The sequence below is a fragment of the Pseudonaja textilis genome, chromosome 1, assembly GCF_049901715.1.
Source record: "Pseudonaja textilis isolate UNSWEBS1 chromosome 1, rPseTex1.2, whole genome shotgun sequence".
Classification (NCBI taxonomy): Eukaryota; Metazoa; Chordata; class Lepidosauria; order Squamata; family Elapidae; genus Pseudonaja; species Pseudonaja textilis.
The window spans coordinates 180,080,233-180,103,544 of record NC_141990.1 but is presented as its reverse complement, the minus strand read 5'-3'; positions in this window follow the sequence as shown (position 1 = coordinate 180,103,544).

Here is a 23,312-nt window from a genome sequence, read left to right as displayed (position 1 = left end):
AAGGAATAAGTAGTCAAGAAATGTACTGCAGACCAGTACGTGGTGGAGTAGCAATGAATGCCATGAAAAAGAATTGGCAAGAGGGAAGGAAGATAATGACAGAATAACAGGGAGGGAGGGAGGGAGGGAGGGAGGGAGGAAGGAAGGAAGGAAGGAAGGAAGGAAGGAAGGAAGGAAGGAAGGAAGGAAGGAAGGAAGGAAGGAAGGAAGGAAGATTTCTGATATTGCCAGTCAGCTTCCTATAAGAAAACTCAGTGGGGAAGTCAGCAGGAAGTCAGAAGTCATTCCCACTCCTACTGTTTTTTGGGGCCATCTACGGCCATTCTCTTTCTTTGTTTAGATAAGAAAATATATCTGAAATGATGGCCCAACAGGTTGCAGGTTGTCTAGTTATATACTCTCAGTGACTGCATTTGTTTTGCTGCATAATGTGTAATATATATGGAAATCATTCTTGAATTTAATATTTATGTAACCAGACCCACATTCTTGTATATCTGTACAGGAAATTAAACTAACTTTTGTTGGTTGCTGTCCTTCCCCAGTAACTGCATTCCCTACTCATGATGAAAGAAGCTCTGGAAGAAACTTAGAGAGTTCAGTGGAGGATCTATCAACAACCATCTATGTGGAGAGTGGTGCACAGCATTTGATATATCTAATATCTCTACTCCATCATAACATATAACAGGAGGGTGCCAGTAGCCTTGCTACCTCTTGCCCGATTCCAAGCAAAGTCTAGCACAGGAATGTCATGTGATCCAAAACAGAGCTGAATTCACAGTCTCTCCATGCAAACATCTATTCCTGATGGCTCGTAATACAGTTCCCAGCAGATTCAAGATTCCACCACCTCTTACTGATATTCTTACCAAGTGTTTTTACCTAATCAGTCATTGTGTTTCAAAGCAACTGGATCCTTGTCTAGAACTTTACCGAATTCTCTGAACTGCATCTGCGTATGTTTTAGCTATTCATGTCTGTTGTCTTTGCTAATATGCTTCAGGAGTTGCGGCCACACATTTGCTGTTATGCATAGGCTTATAACAGGGTGACAAGACTTTGGTGTGCTGAAGCAGAATGTATTAAATAAAACATAGGGGGAGGGCTGAGTTCATTAGCATTTAATGAATAACAAATTGGCTGGCCTCTGCTTGTAATTTGAACTTGTTTTCCTCCTGTTTTTTTTTTTTTTCATTTTCATTATCTTCTTTCATGTAAATGAAGAGACTACACAAACAGAATTAGATGTGGCAGCTTTCTCTGTAACCAACTGTCAGAAGTGGGTTGGTAAAGTAAAATTGCCAAGCTTTCTCTTCCCTCCCATAGCAGTGATTAAATGGTACTCACTTCCAACATCTTGATATGGATGGGAGACGCATTGTAAGATAGAGTTTTTATTTCTCATATTATTATTATTATTATTATTATTATTATTATTATTATTATTATTATTATTATTATTATTATTATTATTATTATTATTATTAATGTAAATGTAGGTGGAAAGCCTTATTTGGCCCCTCTCTTGCTTATGTTGCTTTACTAGGAAACTCTTACCTTTTATCAGGCTTACTTTAGACAATGCAGTCATGCGGGGGGGGGGGAGGTCTTAGCATTTGTTTACACCTTACTATTTGAGGCATGGATGCAGAATTTATTTTGGACTAAAAGTTGCCCCTGGCTTCTGAGTAGCATGGGGCGATGCTGTCTAAGATGAGAATTTGAGGAAGGCTTTAGAGGCTGCATCCAGATATAATACATTGAAGCCTAAGGATGTGCAACTCTGTTTATAGTCAAGCTGTTCATTGTGATATACTTTAAATTCAGCTGTGATAAACCTGGAGCATAAGCTTCCAACAGGAACATTTACCAAGGAGCAGGTAAAAATAACCAATGGCTGTTTCTCATCTTGAAGCAGTATCCAGAGAAAGTGCATATTCCTCCATAATGGAGAGGGTGAAGAAACTTGTTGGGTCTGCATTTCAATACAAATTCGTATTTACTCAGTTTAAAAGAAAGCTGATTCAGAGTATCAAGAGCTCAAAAGGACATGCATCTGTTGATGGGACCTGCAGCTCTTAAAATGTCTTTTGCAGCTCTCATATGTCTTTTTAATAAAATGGATTAGTCATCAACTTCCGATTTTCTGCCTCCATAGTCTGCATGGCTGTCCTCCTACAACTTCTACCTTAGTTTGTCAACACTGGCAGAATGTATGTGAATCTAAAATTGGTATGTCCTTAGTAATACAGTTTTAAACACTAGACATTTGTTGAATATAGCAATAGCACTTAGATTTATATACCACTTCACAGTGCTTTACAGCCCTCTCTAAGCAGTTTATAGAGTCAGCATATTGCTCCCAAACAATTTTGGTCCTCATTTTACTGACTTTGGAAGGATGGAAGAGTGAGTCAACCTTGAGCTGCTCAGGATCAAACTGTTGGCAGTCAGCAATATCACATTCTAACCACTGCATCAGCACAGCTTTTTTGAAGCCAAAGTGCATATAAAAAATTTGCACAAGATTCATTTTTTTCTATCAAAACAACAACAACATTAAAGAAAGATCTGTGTAATAGAATTGGGAAAAAGATGGAGCAGAATAATGTGCATATTGTGATCAAAAAGTATTGAGAGGTGTTGTTGTTTTTTAAATGTACAGTCATATGTTGAACTGGGTTGAAATGAACTTTAAAAGTGGAAAGCCAAAAAATCCAGCAGAGATGGACTAAACAATTCCTTGGCAGGAACCAGCAAGTATATTTTTATTCATGGAGGTAGCTCACTCTCCTGTAGCATCTATTGCATGCACAGATTGATGAAATTATCTATTGCAGAGAGATCAATGACACAGATCCCGAATAAATGTGTCAAAGACTGAAAAATGCAGATACCATCTTTGGCATATTTTATTCATAAATAAATCTTGCTGAAATCAATGGAACTTCCTTATAAAGGAAGCTAAGAAGTAAAAAGATTAAGAAAACAACAAAAATGTATTCCTATAAACCTGAAAGATCTATAGAACTTTAGAATTCTTTTAAATCTACCCCAGGTTCATGAAATTCTCCTCCTTCTCAGATCCAATTTATGTTCTAAAGGCAGAGTAAACCATCTGTAACATCTGATTTTCTGGACCTTTTTATAAACAATTAAAAGCAGCTACTGGATAGGAATCCTGACACTAGGGAAGAGGATTAAGCTATTCTCCTATCCCATTCAACTAATTGCAGTCTTTCACCAATGTTCCACTATAAGGTGAGTTCCCGTCCACTTACAACATGCCTAGGCCTGTGATCTAGCCATATATTGTGCTAGTGAGTATAAAAAGTCCAGACCCATCTATGTCATGGATGAAGATATATGATCCAGTTGGTTCAATGCTTCTTGGATTTATGTATCTTTCTCTAATATGGTTCTGTCTACTTTCTCTAAAAGAAGACAGAGCTGCATTTTTATGCAGACGTATGATTTATTTATTTTTGTGCCATTGAGTCAGTCCCAATTCTGGCAACTGCCTGGAGAAGTCCCTTCAGTTTTCTTTGCAAGATTTTTGGAAATGGTTTGTAATTGTTTGCTTCCCAGGTGTAAGAGAGTATGATTGACCCAAGGTCACTCACCTAAAAGCTAATGCAATCCTAGCTGCATTAAAAGGGATAGAAGCAAGATCACATGAAGTACTAGTACTGCTCTATAAAGCCTTAATAAGACCATACTTAATAAGACCATACTAAGAATACTGCATCCAGTTTTGATCACAATATTATAAAAAAGATGTTGAGACTCTGGAAAGAATGCAGAAAAAAGTAACAAAGATAATTAGAGGACTGGCAGCTAAAACACATGAAGAACAGTTGTAAAAATTGGATATGTCTTCTCTCGTGAAAAGAAGGACTAGGGGGTGACCTGATAGGGTTGTCCCAATATTTGAGGGGTTGCCACAAAGAATAGGGGGTCAACCTATGATCCAAAGTACCAGAAGGCAAGAAAAAATGGATGGAAGCTAATCAAGAAGAGAAACAACCTTGAACTATGGAGAAATTTTCTAAGAGTGAGAACAATTAACCAATGGAATAGCTTTCCTTCAACAATTGTGAGTGCTCCATCATTGGAGGCTTTTAAGACTGGACAGCCACTTGTCTGGAATGGTATAAGCTATAAGGGGTTTGGATTAGAAAACTTCCAAGGTTCCTTCCAACTATTATTTTGTTATTCTGCTTAAGGCAAGGTTAGAACTCAGTCTCCCAGTTCCTTATACCAAATTGGTTCTTAATGTACCACAGGAAATATGGAACCTTTTAGAGGGTTTGCATTTCATTTGCTTTTATCTGTAGTTAGCCTGTGCAATGGCAAGATATTATGCATATTGTAGATCAGGGGTGTCAAACCGGTGACCTGTTTTTTCCCCAGCTCCGCAAAGGGAAAAAACATCACGATACATTACATGACGGCAATGTGATGCCACAAGTTGGACACCCATGTTGTAGATAAAAAAATGTGGAAGGCATTATGTTGTATAGCCATAGCATGCAGTGGTGGGATTCAAAAAAATTTTAATACCGGTTCTGTAGGCGTGGCTTGGTGGGTGTGGCAGGGGAAGGATACTGTAAAATCTCCAGTCAGAGGTGGTATTTGTCAGTTCTCCGAACTTCTCACAATTTCCGCTACCAGTTCTCAAGAACTGGTCAGAATCTGCTGAATATCACTTCTGTTAGCTTGTAACACAAAAGAAAATATTATGACCATGATTATCACCTGCTGGTAATTCAAAGCATCATTTCTACCCTTCATTTCCTAGAATTGCAAACCACCTGGAAATTTCAGGTTAGTGAAAACTGAATAAGTATTCTAATGAAATAAGAAGGGGATTGGCAAGCAAATCAAATAGTACTAGATCCACTGAGGCCTAAAACTAAAACTTCCCCAAAGGGAGAAGTTTGGAAAAAAATGAAAATGGTTAAATGTGGGGTAGGCTATTTTTGCAAGATCTCATGAGATTTAGGTCATGTATTTGTTTATAAAAATTGTGTGTGTGTGTCTGTGTGTGCTTGAGTATATTATGTGTGCATTGGAGCACCTATATATTCAGCAAAACCATGCTCTACTACCCACACCTGAAAAGACAATATTAATACAATCATGCAACCATGATAATGGTTTCCCGAAATTCAAATTATTCATTTATATTTATGGATTCAAGTTATGTATTCATAATATTCAGTCTGATTCCATTTTATAAGTCTTGAATTTTATTCAAACACAAGTTTGCACTGTCCCTTTTGTATATTATTTCACATTTTTAACATTGGTACAAAAATTGTAATCATTTTGCATGTAGTTTTTCCAAATGCACACTTGCTTCATATCTGGCAGAATTTGAAAAAAAACTAAGGCAAAATTATTTCTGCTTTCATGTTAATCCAGAAGCTGACAATTATCTAATATCAAATGACCTTTACCTCTGCTCCCAATGGGAGATCTCTCCTTTCTAGCTGATGGTTAATGTATATAAACTGATCAATTTTATTTTTATCAGCATGTGTATATATTTTTAGTTTCAGTATAGTAATAAAATGAAAACCTACCTAATTAGTAGAAATAAAATATGGATATTTTCTCTATATGGGAAAAGTTTCAATAATTGCAATTCTATCTTATAGAAAATAGCCTGCTTGAAATTTAACTGCCAAAAAAAAAAGAGGAAAACTTAATTAATATAATAAAACTAAAGAAATCAAAGTTAATGCTCTGCCAAATTACTTATTTTTTCTTGTCAACTGTTTTCAAAAAAGAGGCAAAACACATGTTGATACATCTCCTTTTTATAGGGAGAACATTTATTATGTTTCTTGATGTAATCAAGATCTTCCAAGGCTTATTTCTATGATCTTCTCTCTCTCTCTTTTTTTAAAAAATTAAATCTGCAGGCTTCACTGCAAGATTCCAATTATAAGAGCAACAGGGAGAAACTTTCCTTTAAAAGTCTGGGTTTTTAAGACATAAATTGTCAGCAAAACTAGTAAAAATATCACCTGGGAATTTTATAAGCCTGGGAAAGTTAAAGACCAAGTGACTCTTTAACTTTCCAACTTATGAACAAAGTACAGATATACAATATTTCATGTATTATTATTGGCCTTAATCAATCCAATGCAGGATGAAGGCCTTTTCACTGAAGGTTAGGGAGCCAGCTCTACCATGCTGGTCCATTACAGGTTGGCAAGTAAATGTTTCTCAACTTACAATTTAGGGGAGGGAAGGAGAGGGGGAGAGGGAGAGAGAGAGAGAGCGCTATCGAAAGTGTAAATAAGACCTCAAAATTTCCCAGCTTCCAGTCCAGCAACTTTAAACATTTGGCTAAACTAATTCTCATTTTACACACACACACACACACACATGAAAATTGAAAGAAAAATAAGGGAGGAAACCCATAAGGGGAAAAAATACAAGATAATAATTTAATAGGATATGCGACAGGCATTATATATATTTTTTTCTATCTACATATAATTTCCTAAACCTTACCAATGGATCTAGACAACTGTTATGCAAAAATCGTATGATCTGAAGTTCAGAATTTGTGCACTCATCAATCAAGCTTCAAAGCCTATTTCAGGGACACAAAGGACTAAACAAGTCATCACGTCCTACATTTAATTACCAAGTGATATCATACCACTAGACTGAGATGGGTGCCAATGGCTCTCAAAATGTAGCTGCAGTTACAATTCCCAGCAGCCCCAATCAACAACGGCTGAGAGTTACAGCAGACTGACTAGGTCAGGTTTACATATTAGAAGTCCCATCTGCTAAATCAACAGACTGTACTTTCTGCTTTATGCATTTTGTGTCCTAGTTTAAGCCATTGACTTCAGAAATACTGAGCTGGAAAATGTATTCTCCAATGACCTTTTTTATCAACTTTCCATTTCTCATGGCTCATACTGCCATTCTTGAAATGCTGAAGGAACAGTAAGGCTACAGGGTGGGAGCCAGTGCTTATGATAATGCCTTATTATTTGATAGTGCTACTCTTCACCATTCCTATGTCTGCCTTCGATATCACTAATATAATGCTAAAATTATCATCTAATGCTCCTAAAATCCTGTCCTGTAAGAAACTTTTTTTTGTGTGAATGCTTCCAGCGGTGATGCCTTGGTGAAAAGATGAAGGGAGAATGGTCTCTGTCTCTGGATCCCATTTTTTTCACTTTTGGGGACCTTTCAGGGTGTGAGGAGCCTGGAGAGCCAAGCAGAGAAGAGGGGAAGCCTGGAAGACAGTGAGGCGAAACACGATTACCAGCCGGCAAGAAGGGAAACCCGTGAAAACCCAGTGAAAGTGTCCGTCATTTTATTATGGCAGACCCGAGGCCATGGCTGAACTGTGAATGAGGAAGAGTGAGAAGATTATCAACAGAAAGTGTCATTGAAGTTAAAATCCCAAAGTTGCAACTGTGATGATTTTCCAAAAGTAAGTTTGAACTTGTTTCTGAAGAAAAAAGAGCTTCGGTGAGGGGAGGTAGCCCCACAGTACAGGCGGCAAGACAGTAAGAAAGAGTTGTGGTTCAGCACTTTTTACAAACAGAAAGAGACTGAAGGAGAGGGGGTATAAGTCGGAAGTGAATAGTTCTAGGAAGCTGAAAGGTGGAGATTGAGATAAGACAAGAACAGGTGGGAGAAGAAGAAAATCCAGGGAAGCCAGAGGAGGAGGTGGCAAAAAGAAGGTGATAAGGGAGAGACGATTGACTTCTCTTTGCTTCTTGGATGGAGGGCGATTACGAGACAACGTGGCGAGTGGAGAAGGAGAAAGTGAAATCTGATACGGTACGTGAGAGCGATATGAAGGAAAGAAAAGAAAGTCTTGGAAGGAAGGAGGAGGTGAAGTGGAAGTGGAGAGACATTGAAAGGATCAAAAGGAAAGTCGGGACGATGGAGGTGAGAAAGGTGAGACACAGAGAAAGGAGTGACTGAGCAATTTTCAAGCGGAAAGAGACGGCAGGATATTAATGGGAGTGGAGAAGAAAATTTGGCAGAGAGTGGGCTGAAAGAGACAATGAAGGAGGATTGGAAAGAAACGGAGAAGATACGAGTGAAGTCATAAAGAGAGAGACTTGGAGGAAGCAGTAGTAGAAAGACAAAGCAGAAGAGAGGAGAGGGAAAATTGATTTGGAGTGAGACAGTGAGATTGGAGAGAAAAGAAAAGGAATTATTTGAGTGAGGTGTATGAACTGTACACTTTAAAGATAACAAAATAGGCTGGTATTAAAACATAACTTTGATTTATATGATTAACATGATCTGTATGATTTGAATGTATTTGTCTATTAGAGCACTGTCTTAAGGAGATGGTGGGCATATGAAATCAAAAAGGAGGCTTTCTCCTTCTTTAATTTGAAGTAACTTGATGGTATAGTTATTTTGACTAAATAGGATTATTGGGTAAATGAATGTAGTGATAAATAATCTTAGAGTAGGATATTAAGAGTTTAAGAAGAATATATATTGTTGTGTGTGTCGTTCGGAAAAGACTAAGCCGAAGTCTTCACTCCGGTCCGTGTTTCCAGTGGGAACACGGACCGTTCCTATTGGCTGATGCCGTTTGACAACCGACTATAAAAGGGAGCTGTCAAACGGCATCAGCTATTGGTCCACCAGCTGGCTGTCTTGTTAGCGTGGCAGCCATGGCAACCCTTTATTGTTTCAATAAAGTAAAAGCTGAAGTTCACTCCAAGTTTGCCCCAGGTTTTTCCACCGCTCTACAACACTGGTGACAAGGGCGGGATTCCTATAAGAGGCAACCGGGCAAAGAATCGCTGAGCGAAGTCACTACAAAAACAGCCAAAGTCACTACCAAGCTGAATGTCACTTTAAGAGCTACTGTCACATTTCGCAAGCACGAATTTCAACTTTCTTCGAAAGATACGGCACCACTGAGTCGAGATGACTTCGAACCCTGCATTCCCACCTTTCAGACCGACAGCGGAAACATGGGAGTCCTACAGAAACTGATTTGACTGTTTTCTAGATGCCATAGACCTTGCTGACATTTCCGACCATAAGAAAAAGTCCTACTTATTAAGTTTTTGCGGAGCCACAGTGTTTGACACTGCTACGGCATTATTAGCTCCACGTTCAATTAAGACTGTTCCATGGGACGAATTGCAGGAAATTCTTTCCAACCACTATTCCCCTAAGCCATCCCAAATTGCCAGGCATCATGCTTTTAGGAGACAGATTCAGGCTGAGGGAAAGACTATTAGGGGGTACATGGCTGCCCTACGAACAGCTGCCTTGCATTGTGGGTTTAGAGACTATCTGGAAGACATGTTATTAGACCAACTAGTTTGTGGAGTCAGGGATTTAAGGCTACAAAGGCACCTATTGGCTAAAAGGGAGTTAACCCTTAACTTAGCAATTGAAGAGTCTCAAGCTGCTGAACTATCAGCGCTTTCAGCAGCAGAAATTCAGGGAAATCCAATTAGCCAGGGCAGCTCAGCCATCCATTACAATGAAGCCTCCTCAGAGGAAGGCTCTGAAGAGGCTAATGATGTAAATCACCTCAGGCAGCAAAAAAAAACTAGTCAAAGGGAGAACAGGCCTAACCCCATTCTACCTCCATGGCATCAGCCCATTTGTCTAAGCTGTGGAGGAAACCACCTCAGGGCATCCTGCAAGTTCAGAAATGCCAAAGGAAGGGTCATTTAGCCAGGGTCTGTCAAGCAGGAAAGACTTTTGCCCCAAAGCCTCAGACAACCCAACATTTCCAAAAACAAGTTGAAGACTGTTTTACCTGCTATCAAGCCAAGCTGACTAACAAAGCCTCTAACAAAATTAGTATTTTTGTTTCTATAGAAGGAAAACCTTGCAGGATGGAGGTTGACACAGGCTCAGCACTATCCATCATCTCATGGAGCACCTTGAAACAACTACTTTCCAGAACAACTACTTCACGGCTGCCAGCTAACCCTACGCGACTACCAAGGCAGAACCATCCCAGTCATCGGAAAAGGCAAGTTTTTTGTACAATTTCAAAATTTTAAAGGTCACTTGCCTTTAGTGGTAGTGGATGGTGCCCTCCCTAGCCTGTTGGGATTAGACTGGTTCCCTGCCCTTGGCCTCCATATAAGCGGAATCCACTCTATTACAAATGCTGAAGTGGACACCTTGTTTAATGACTATGTTGATCTATCCAGCGAGTGGCTGGGCTGTTATTCAGGAACCCCAATATCTTTCAACTTGGATCCTCAGGCAGTACCAATCCGTTTAAAGCCTCGAAGGGTACCTTTTGCAGTCTGCCCCAAATTAGACATGGAGCTTGACAAATTAATTAAACAAGGTGTATTAGAGCCTGTGGACTTCGCAAAATGGGAAACCCCAATAGTGACACCCCTGAAGAAAGATGGGAGCATAAGAATCTGCATGGATTACAAGACGTCATTGAACAAATATTTACAAATCAGCGCCTATCCAGTCCCTGTTATCCAGCACCTACTACATTCTTTTGAGCCAGGAACCATTTTCGCTAAATTAGACATGTCACAGGCCCATCAACAGTTCCCTGTTGATGACACAGCTGCTGAACTACAAACTATTGTAATGCACAGGGGCGCTTTCAAACGTAGGCACCTCAAATTTGGTGTAAGTGTAGCCCCAGGAATTTTCCAATCCTTAATGGAAAGACTTCTTCAAGGATTACTGGGTGTAATTCCGTACTTTGATGACATTTTAATATCTGCCCCTGACAAGCCTCAGTTACTGCAAAGAGTCAGAGGAGTCCTCAATCGTTTCAGATAGCATGGCCTTAAGTTAAAGAAAGACAAGTGCACTATTGCCACTCCACAGGTAGAATTTTTGGGATACAGAATTGATGCCTCTGGTATTCACCCAATCAAATCCAAAGTAAGGGCTATTCACGAGGCACCCATGCCAACTAACAAAACTGAGCTCCAGGCCTTTTTAGGACTTCTTAACTTTTACACTTCATTCTTGCCTCATAAAGCTTCCATTGTAGAGCCTCTGCACAGACTCTTGGACAAGCAATCCCCTTGGCACTGGGGACCTAGGGAAGCCCATGCCTTCCATGCTGTCAAATCATTACTTACAACCAATGCTGTCCTGATACAATTTAATGAACATTTACCTTTAGTTTTAGCAGCAGATGCTTCTCCTTTTGGCATAGGTGCTGTTTTAAGTCATAGACTGCCTAACGGTTCTGAGGCACCCATTGCCTTTTTCTCCAGAACTTTTTCCCCAGCTGAGCGCAATTACAGCCAAATTGACAAGGAGGCTTTGGCTACAGTTGCTTCTGTCAAAAAATTCCATGAGTTTCTATATGGACACTATTTTGAGTTGATCACGGATCACAAGCCTCTGTTAGGCCTTCTGTCTGGCAAGAGACAAACTCCTCAGATTTTGTCTCCAAGAATGACCAGGTGGACCTTATTTCTGGCTGCCTATTCCTATACACTGGTTCATAACCTGGCAAGAGTCTATGCCACGCTGATGCTCTTAGTCACTGCCCCCTGCCTGTTCTTGTGGAAGATCCTGCACCAACTAATGCTGTTTTCCAGATCAACGATCTCAAATTCCCCATCACTGCCCTCGATATCGTTGCCCACTCTTCCAGGGACAAGGTAATCGCCCAAGTTCTTGACTGGGTGGGAAGGGGATGGCCAGCAATTCCTTATGCCCCCCGAATTCGTGCCTTTCAAAATTCACCAGCAAGAACTATCTTCTTTGCAAGGCTGTTTACTTTGGGGAACAAGGGTAGTTATCCCTTCCAAGTTGCAAGACTCAGTTTTAAAGGTCCTGCATGAGGGCCATCCCGGCATTGTAAGGATGAAGGCCCTGGCTCGCAGTAATGTATGGTGGCAAGGCATGGATGTACAGATTACAAGTTGGGTGAATGCTTGTCATCCATGCCAAGCTACCAGACCTGCTCCACCCACATCCACTCCAGGCAGGTGGGAAGATTCTGTGGCCCCTTGGTCCCAGGTGCATATTGACCTGGCTGGCCCCATTCATGGGCATATATTCCTGGTGATGGTTGATTCCTTTTCTAAATGGGTAGAACTGACCTTGATGACCACCACAACTTCAGAAGCTGTCACTAAGGCTCTATCAAGGATATTCACTACCCATGGCCTCCCTGACACCATCGTGTCTGATAACGGCCCCCAGTTTACTTCCTGTGAGTTTGAGGTCTTCCTAGCCAACCTAGGAATAAGGCACACACTTACAGCTCCTTTTCATCCTGCCAGTAATGGCCTGGCTGAAAGGGCAGTCAGATCAGTTAAGGAGGCCCTGGCAAGGTTTGGGCCTGTAGATTGGCACTCTAGGCTCTCTAAGTACCTCCTGACCCAGCACACAACCCCCTGTGCCACCACTAATAAGTGTCCAGTTGAACTTCTCATGGGTAGATGTCTGAGGACCACCCTAGACAGACTCCATCCGCATTATGCCCCAGTCACACCCCTGGGGTCAAAAAGGCAGACAAGGGAGTTCACTGAGAATGACCAGGTCTATGCCCGGAACTATGCGGGACACCCTTTTGGATGCCTGGGCAAATTGTGGCAGTAACTGGTCCTAAGACTTACAGGGTCCTACTGCAAGATGGGCGCATCTGGCGGCACCATATCAATCAGCTTAGAAGGCGTTGGAGTGCGTTTGCAGATGGCCCACGAGATATTCCTGCAACAGAGAAACTGCCAGCGCCCAAAGAAACTTCCCTTGGATCTAACAAGAACGCAAGCCTACCTGAACAGCCATCAGTCCCTCGCCCAGAAATGCCTGAAGCCGAGATGCCAGCTTCATCGGCACCAGAAGTTGCCCAGCAAGCAGAGAAGTTCCTTCCAGCAGCAGCTTCATCAGGACTTAGAAGATCTGGCCACCTGCGCAAGCACCCGAGTTATCTAAAGGACTATGCATGCTCTGTTCTGGGGGAAAGGAGTGTGGTGTTTGGAAAAGACTAAGCCGAAGTCTTCACTCCAGTCCGTGTTTCCAGCAGCAACATGGACCGTTCCTATTGGCTGATGCCATTTGACAGCTGGCTATCAAAGGGAGCTGTCAAATGGCATCAGCTGTTGTCCACCAGCTGGCTGCCTTGTTAGTGCAGCAGCCACGGCAACCCTTTATTGTGTCAATAAAGTAAAAGCTGAAGTTCGCTCCAAGTTTGCCTCAGGTTTTTCTGCCATTCTACAACATTGTGAGTATAGAGAATCTAAACCTTGACCCCTCTTTTATTGTATAAAGGAGAAACTACAATACATTGTGTATAGAAAGAAATAGAAAAGGAGTGTTTGAGTAAGATATATAGAGATACATGCAGATATAGATCCTTCAATTGAGAAATACCTGGCTATTGGATTACTGCTCTAAGTTAAAAGTGAATTAAGAAATTAAAAGGGGGGGCTTTTTGTCTTTCCTTCTCTATTGGGGTGATATTTGAGGTTATAATTACTTTGATTAAGTATTGTATATTGAACTAAAGAAATATAGTGATAAATAAGTTTTGATTACAATATTAAGAGATTAAGGGGAGTGTATATCTAGGTGATTATATTAATGGAAATTAGATTCCCCCTTTTATTATAATAAAAGGAAAAAAGAATAAATTTGATACTTTGTGCATAAGGAAAAGCAGGAGGGCTTTGTCTGAGTAGGATATTGTTAAATATATATAGTGATATTGACTTTGAGATAGAGAAAGGGATAACAAGTGATGCTAATTCTATATAATTATAATAAAGAGATTTGAAAAGAAGAAGGAATAAATTGAGAGTAAGAGATTAGTTTAAAATATATTGTAAAGGAGATAATAAAATAGGTAGAAATAAATAGAGCTTGAAAATAAACCAGTGCCATGACATCAGCCTGGAGAATGGCAAAGAAGACAACATCTAGTCCAACATTGACAATTACATCACCTGCCAGTCAAAAGGCAATTGAAGGAATGTCAGGGGCAGAAAAACAAACTGTAGTCAATATGCAAACAATACAGGGTTCGTTAATAACCATTCCAGAAACCATGCTTAAAATGCAAGAACAACAGATAAAAACACAAGAGAATATTTTGCAAAATCATATAGAATTGAAAGGCAATATTAATAAATTAGAAGACAAAGTTGATACTACACAGCAAACAATGCAAAAGAATGAGCAGAAACTAGAAGAGGTGGAACTTAGAACAGTACAAAATGAAAAGAAATTGGAACTAATGGACAACAGGATGATGACAATAAATAAAAGATTAGAAGAAGAGATTATCCACCTAGAGATGGACTGTGCTGCCTACTACTTGAGGTTTCAAAATATCATTGTAAGTAGAGATGAAGATCTGAATGTGCTTATGGCAGAACTACTTGTGCCAGCTTTACAAAGGGAGACCCAGGAGATCCTGCTAGAAATTGATGAGGCCTATAGAGTTCATATGAGTTATGCTCAATGTAACAGGTTACCCAGGGAAGTCCACATGCGATTTGCCAGAAAACAAGTACATGACATAATATATAAGATAACATGAGACAAACCTTTGGTTTATAAAGATAAAGAAGTGCAAACCCTGAAGCAGGTTCCCAAGAAGGTGCGTGAACAGAGAAAAGACTAAGTTTTTGGCAACACAACTTATCCAGAAGAACATAATGTTTTGTTGGTTAATTCCAGGACTCTTGTTGGTAACATGGCAGGAAAAGAGGATCAGGATAGATAACTTAGACAAGGCACAAGATTTCTATGAGCAGATTGGAGGAACAGAAGAAGAAAGCAGTGGTAGAGAAGACCTAGAGACAGAAAGCCAAGAAGAAGAAGAACAGCAAGATATAGGAGGCCTAGAACAAAAAGGAGAGAACAAGGAGGAGACGGAAGGAAGAAGATTAAGAACACACCCGCAAAGAGAGACTAGAATTAACACAAGACAGATAATATCCCACAAGTAGAAAGACGGAAATCGAAACGAAGCTATTATCATTAAACATAAATGGTCTAAACTCACCCATTAAAAGGAAACAGATACTATCTAGATTAGTCAAACAGAAATTAAAAATAGTATGCCTGCAAGAACTTCATATTAAAAAACAATTCTGGAAATGTTTAGAATATCCTAAATTAGGAAGATTATTTGTAGCCCTGGCAGATCAAAAACAGAAAGGGATTGTGGTATATGTTAAAAAAGAAAAATATGTAGACCCACAAGGGAGAATTTTGATACTTGAACTACAAGCCAATGTTATTATTTACAGTTTATGCGCCGAATGACAACCAAAGTCAATTCTATAAGGATTTAAATGAGAGAATCACTGAGATGGGACAAGATAATGTAAGCATTGTGGGAGATCTTAATGTGGTAGTAGATATAAGGAAGGATTATTTTAGTAATGTAAAGAACAAAAAGAAAAGGAAAATTTTGCCCAGATCCTTTTTCAATATGATGCAGGAACTAAATTTGATAGATCGATGGAGGAAAATAAATTTGGGGAAAAAAGAATTCACGTTCTACTCTAACCCACACTAATCATGTCTAGATTAGACATGGCATGGATGGATGCAGAACTAGGAAACCAACTAGATTCGATAGAGATTATGACAAATGTATGGGCTGATCATAACCCATTAAAAATAACTTGGAAAGGAAGGAAAAGGAAGAGTAGAAGGTGGATACTTAATCCCCAAATTTTAAAGGAGAAAAATTTTGTAGAGAAAATTAAGAAAGAAATGGAACTTTTTTTAAAGGAAAACACTGTGGAGCAAACATCATTACAGAATTTATGGGATACAGCAAAGGCAGTCTTGAGGGGACTGGTAACAGCATATACAGTGAAAAGGAATAAGGAAAGATGGCAAAATCAGAATACATTACAGGAGGAGATTAAAGACCTAGAAAGTAGATTACAAAAGAAAACCCACAAGATGAAAAATTGAGAGAGATGATTCTTACCAGCCATAAATTGAACATTATAAATCAGGAAGAGAGAGTTAAAGAGGTGAAAAGGGCAAAACAAAATTTTTTTGAACATGCAAATAAAGCAGGGAGGTGGTTAGCCCATAAATTAAGCTTAGAAAGAGAAAGAAGGTTGATACAAGAATTGGAGGATGATGATGGAAAATTAGAATATCGAATGACTGAGAAAAAGAAAATAGTACAAAAATATTTTGAACAACTATATAGGGAGGATGAAATAAACCCTGAAAATATAGAACAATATTTGAAAAGGAAAGGTCTCCCAGAAATTAGAGAGGAACAGAAAGAGATATTAAATAAAGAAATAACAGTGATGGAATTGAAAAGGGCAGTTGAAAGGCAGAAAGATAATAAGACTCCAGGGCTGGATGGTCTTCCAGGAGAACTGTATAAATGTATTTATGAATGTCTTGAACCAGTAATGTTAGATGTGTACAATGAGGTATTAGACTTCGCTAAATTACCCGATTCATGGAGAGAAGTGAAAATCTCACTAATTCCTAAAGAAGATTTAGATCACAAACAGATTAAAAATTATATACCAATCTCACTCCTGAACGCAGACTATAAAATATTCACAACAATAATGTCAGAAAGACTAAAAATTATATTAAATGAACTTATTCATATTGACCAGAACAGTTTTCTACCTTCTAGACAGATAAGGAACAATATAAGAATAGTATTAAATGTATTAGAATACTATGAGGCCCACCCGGGAAAGCAGGCAGCATTGATTTTCTTGGATGCTCAAAAGGCCTTCGACAATCTCAGCTGACAATTCTTGATCCAACAGGTTGAAAATGGGATTTGGATTTAAATTCAAGAAAATGATTGGCACAATTTATTTGAACCAAAAAGCTAGGGTAATTATAAATGGGGAGATTACTGAAAACTTTAAGATTATGAAAGGTGTTAGGCATGGATGTCTAATGTCGCCACTGCTTTTTATCTTGACCATCGAAGTGCTTTTAAATCAGATTAGACAAAGAAAGGAGATGATTGGACTGAAGAGCAAAAAAGAATATAAAGTACAGGTGTTTGCGGACGACAATGTTTTTTGTGGAAGATCCAATGGAGTCAGGGACCTATCTAATCCAAGAATTAGAAGATTATGGGGTGGTGGCAGGACTAAAAATTAATAAAGATAAAACAAAAGTAATAACCAAAAACTTGATAGAAAGTCAAAAAAAATTGGAAAGGAAATTGGCACTACAAAATGTCAAAAAACTTAAGTATCTAGGAATTTGGTTAACAGGAAGATGCTCTTCCATAAAAGAGGATAATTATATGAAATTACTTTCACAGATAAAGAAAGATCTGGCCAATTGAGGAAAATTACAACTATCCCTATTGGGCCGAATAGCAGCCATAAAAATGAACATACTACCAAAACTATTATACTATTTTCAAACAATACCTATAAAATTGGATAAGAATTTTTTTCAGGAATTAGATAGGATGGTAATGAAATTTATATGAATGGGGAAAAAAGCACGAATAAAATTGAAAATGTTACAAGATAATAGAACCAGAGGCGGCCTTGGACTCCCAAAATGGGAAACATTATCAAGCAGCAATTTTACTATGGGTTAAGGAGTGGATAAAGTTAAAAAATAAAAGAATTTTGGTGATAGAAGGTCATGACCTCCAAGTTGGGTGGCATGCCTTTTTATGGGATAAAAAGAATAAGATCCACTCCTATTCCCATAGACATTTTATAAGGGACTCACTTTTACAAACATGGGAGGGGAAAAAAAGCATTATTTGAAAAGACCAAACTGGATCTCACTTATGGAAGCTATATTATATCCAAATACAAGGGACACTAAAAAAATGATTAGATATAAAGAATTGGTGAATTAAATATATCTAATTAAATTAGATATAAAGAACAGGGGGAATTAAAAACACTGGATAAACTAAAAGAACAAGGGATAATATTAGACTGGTGGGTATATTTGCAAATTCAAACTAAATTTAAGAAAGAAGTAAAGGAGTTAGGGATAGATAAAGATTTACAAAAATTGGACCAAAACTTGACAAGCAAGGATATAAAATTTATAACACGAACATATAATTATTTACTAGAGGTAGAGCTAGAGGAGGAAATTGTGAAGGGACCAATGATTGCCTGGGCGAGAAATGTGGGTCATAATATAAATTTGGATGAGTGGGAAAAGACTTGCACTGAGAACTGGAAGCTGACTTTGTCAACAGCTTTCAAAGAAAATCAATATAAAATGTTTGGGAGATGGCACTTAGCGCTGGCATGACTGGTGAAAATGTATCCAACCTTGAAATCAGAATGCTGGAAGTGCAAACAAAAGAAAGGAACATTTTTCCATATGTGGTGGCAATGTAGAGAGGTCAAAAAATACTGGAAGAAAATACAGAGATGGCTTTTTGAGATTACAAAATATAAATTGAATTTTGAACCCGAAATGTTTTTATTAGGTATGATCAAAGGGAATTTGAGTAAAGATAAAAGATACCTTATTGTACACATATTAACTGCAGCAAGAGTCATGTTAGCACAAAATTGGAAGAGTGATAAAATACCACCAGATGAAGTTTTGATTCAAAAAATAATGGACTGTACTGAACTAGATAAATTCACTATGGAACTGAAAGGCAAAGAGGATTGAGAACCCTATGCGACATGGGAGAAGTGATACGAATCGGTGAAAGATAAGGATAAAAATAATGTAGTCACAAAATAAGAAATATGTATATACAATGACATAATAACTGTTAATAGTAATGAGATTTTTGTATTTTTTGTTTTTAAAGAATAAAAATTATTTTTAAAAAAGGAAACTTTTTTTTGTATATTTCCAATGGGTGGGAGTGAGGGTTGCATTTTCGAAATAACAGAGCATGTTGCTGCTATTTTTTCTTCTTCTGTTATAACTTGCATTCTTCATCCCTCTGGGTGTCCACATCTGAAAAATGTCCCATGGGGAATAGTCTCTCTGAAGCCTTCCATGGGAATTCATTGATCAGAAGGAAGCTTGAGAGCATAATGAAAAACTACAAAGCTCTGAAGTCCATGAAAAATTTATCTGTACCCCTCCAGAATTCAGAATTATAGCTATCAAAAAATTGTCCAGGTTGCCTATATGGAGAAAGAGAAACAAAATCATTCTTTCTCATCAGATCAAAAGAGGATAATTAAACAAAACACAAAATAAAGGTTCGATCCCAAACTAATAGTAATTGTTTCTTAATTAGGACATGCATGGAAGCCATGATCAAAGAAGGTTCATCTTTATTTCTCCTTTAAGCTATAATAAATCAGAATCAAGGATCACATAAAAGTATCAAAAGTTTGGTAGAAGAGTATTTGATTGCCATGCTATCAAAAACCCACAAGTGGATATGATAAGTGTCAAACCTAATTTACGTATGTAATTATAAACTTGGTCAAATATTGCATGGTAAGCTCATAAGTGGAACATACAGGATCCAACCACACAGAGCAAGCTGAAGCCTGGAATTTGTGCCAATGCCCATACAACAGAATCATGGGCAATTGTTAAAGGCTGGGTTCTGATTACCTATAGCTGCCTTGCTACATTCCAAAGACCCACCCTTGTCAGGCTATCTCTGTTTTAAAATCTATGTCTGCTTAAAATGTGACAAATAAATTAGAACAGCAGCCATACTGTTTAAAATTGTATCACTGATCTAACCTCTATGGAGATCTGTGGAATACAGCTTGGTAGCTCCAATGAACACATGATCAACATACTGCATCTCAAAAACTAACACCACTAGAATGCAGAACGCAAGGAGATTAAAAACTAATGTTCTTGGTTTAACAGCATAACTTTGGGGTGTCACAGTCTCATTTAGAAGAAGCATTTCTCTAAATTGAACAATTTTAGTTCCCTAAAACCCAGAAAAGGATGTTATACCATTTTTTTTGTACAGGACTGCAATAATTCCTAGTATTAAACCTCCAAAGTAGGAAACTGGGGAAGAAGGAAGGGGAGGAGAAGAACTTTACAGAGCTACTTGATAAAGATTTATATCATTCTGTTAATCACTCGTAACATTATTATTTTCCAACAGTGAATTAAAAAGCCATCCAGGTTGTAATTGGTAGCTCTCTGGGTTTGGTACTCTTTGTTTTGTTTTTAATTCTGCTCCTAATTATTCCAAAATTTATTAGTCCATAAATTCCATACTGATGAAAGCCTACAGAAGTAATCAGTAAGAAAAGTGCTTTTAAATTCATTCAGGGTTTTACATATAAAACAGTTGGAAAGGGAGCTAAGCAGTGAACTGTGTAAAACATACCACAGAGACATAAATGTGAAAAGGAGGATAACAACGGATGATGTGCCCATAAATATGAAATTAACAGAAAATAATGGCTTTAAAGGAGATTATTCAAAAGAGTTGATTTTAATACTAACTGCCCATCACAGCACATATTCAAGGGTATAATAGCAGAGGACATTGTGTGCAGTTTCAGCAATGTAGCTATATTAAGTTTCAATTTAGTATATTCAGTTGCAAGGGATTTTTTTTTTCTTGTGATCCAGTTATAATTCATTTAACATGATGCCCTGGGGAGGTTTATCTTCTAATTTTTGCCATATTTGATAAATAAAGAGATCACATTGCTTTGATTTGCCCTTTATTATATTTCCATCTGATTTGCTTCTTTCCAGTATTTCATAATGTACACTGAAAAAAAACAAAAACAAAATGAACCCCCTGAATGGCTACCAGATGGTATCATTATTGCCAGCTTAAGTGAAATATGCAAGAATGTATAACATTAACTTCTCCAGAGAGGTGCAGAAAATCCAGAACACTGTATATACAGTTTGGAGGGAGATGATATCCTTTTGTAAAAATGTTCTCAAGTTGTTGAATATGTTGTATAACTCCGTAAGTTTCATTAGGAGAGGCTTCCTTCTCCAGGTAACCCAAAATGGGTCTATCACAATTTGCCATGGCCAACTCATCATAGCCAGCTTGCCATGGCCAACTCACCTTGGGACAATTCATTGTGGGACAAGAGGTACACCAATATTTAAAAAAATGGTGGAATAGTATCCTTTTAATAAGGATGCAAAAAGAGGGACAGAATGAAATGTGAATGACAAAAAATGAAATATTTTGATTTATTTTAAATAATTAAATTGAATTGTTAAATTGTCCTTATGTCCTGCAGCAAATTGACTGTGGCGAGTTGTCCTGCAGTAAGTTGGCCATGGCGAGTTGGCTGTGGCAAGTTGTCCCATTTCAAGCCAAATTTGTGCATGTAATATTTTAATACACCAGACCTTTCTTGTCTCCAACCTTCTCTCAGTGTCAGGATCCTCAAATGCTCCAGAATATAACCAAGAGGCTCAGGAAAACAGGAAGAAAGAAATCCAACCAACTGACAAATGATATATATATCTTGTTCCTTGTAGGCACCATCCACATGGCTGTAGGCCATCCAAAGAAACTTAGACAAAAATCCTGAAAATTAATGGAAATCATGATAGATCAGGCTTGAATCTGTCATGGGGCAGTATTCCCAAACTATTTTCCCTTTTAAATGTCTACGGCAGGCAACTGAGCCCTTGAAAACCTACTGCCAAAAACCTGAGAAACTCAATATACAATCCTAAGACATATTAACCTTCAACTGCCTGTCACTTTCCTCAATTGATAACTCCATTCAGAGTAGAATAACCATTAACTGCCTGGTATGAAAATACTGGTTTTTCTTTTGAAAGGGTGATAAATTAACATTTTAATTTAATTTATTTATAAAATAGATAAATAGTAGAATACATCAGGAAAAGTGTACAATATCATTTTGAGGGAAGATAAAGAGGTATGTTTAAATAAAACTAATCTTCAACATTTAGATGAAACACAAAAACAACTTTTATTCATCCCTTATCTATGATAAAAGTTAAAACAAATAATTTTAAAATGTCACATGGTAAAACACCAGGATTAAATAAGTTTCCTATTGAGTGGTATAAAACATTCATAGATCTTTTGCTGTCAAAACTTTATCAACTATATGATATTTGATAAAGAAATGTTATCACCAGCATTTAATTAGGTTTATATTACTCTTATACCGAAACAGATAAAGCTCACATTCAATTATAATTCAATTTCATTGATTAATGTTAATACAAAGATCTTTACAGCAAGTGATATAATTCATCTTTTGGATTCAAATACATTCATTAATTCAGAAGACTTTAAAGACTAATATAGAGACTAATATAGAATTAAAACCAGATATATTTCTTTTGGGGTTGATGAATAAGCAGCTGAAAATATTCATGGAACTTTGTTTTTATAGATGCACAGTGGTGAAAAAAAAAATTGATATTACCTATAATGGAAGAATGATTGTTGAAAATGATGATCGCGAAACTGACAGTTTTAGATCGTGAAGATCGTGAAACTGACAGTTTTAATTAAAGAAATGACATTGATTAATTTTAATGCTGATTAGAAGCCTCTTCTAGACTTTTGCATGACACGTGAAAAATATTAAATTATGATATGTGGATTTGATGATTAGAAAATGAAAGTGATATTATTAACTTAGAGTAAGAGTTTAATATAAGTTTATACTTAAATACATTGTAAAAATAAATCTGGCATCGTTTCTTTGTATTTCTTTTCCTTTCTTCCTATATTTTGGGCTTTGATTTTTTTCATTATTTTTTCATCCTTCTATCTCAATTATTAGTTGTTAACCTTTATATCTTTAAAAGTTTAATAGTTATTTTTGAAAAAGAATGATCATGTGGTTTATAAAAACTAAGCAAGCGGCAGATAATATTGGGTTAGTTGTAGATGTAATAGATTTGAATAAAAATGAATAGAATAGAATAGAATAGAATAGAATAGAATAGAATAGAATAGAATAGAATAGAATAGAATAGAATAGAATAGAATAGAATTCTTTATTGGCCAAGTGTGATTAGATGCACAAGGAATTTGTCTTGGTGCAAATGCTCTCAGTGTACATAAAAGAAAAGATACATTTGTCAAAAGTCAAGAATCATAAGGTACAACACTTAATAATAGTCATAAGGTACAATAAACAATCAAATCATACCAGGAAACAGTCAGTATAAATTGTAAGGATACAAGCAACAAAGTTACAGTCATACAGTCACAAGTGGGAGGGGATGGGCTATAAGAAGTGATGAGAAGTTTAATAGTAATAGTAGTGCAGACTTTGTAAATAGTTAGACAGTGTTGAGGGAATTATTTGTTTAGCAGAGTGATGGCGTTTGGGAAAAAACTGTCCTTGTGTTTAGTTATTCTGGTGTGCAGTGCTCTGTAGTGTCATTTTGAGGGTAGGAGT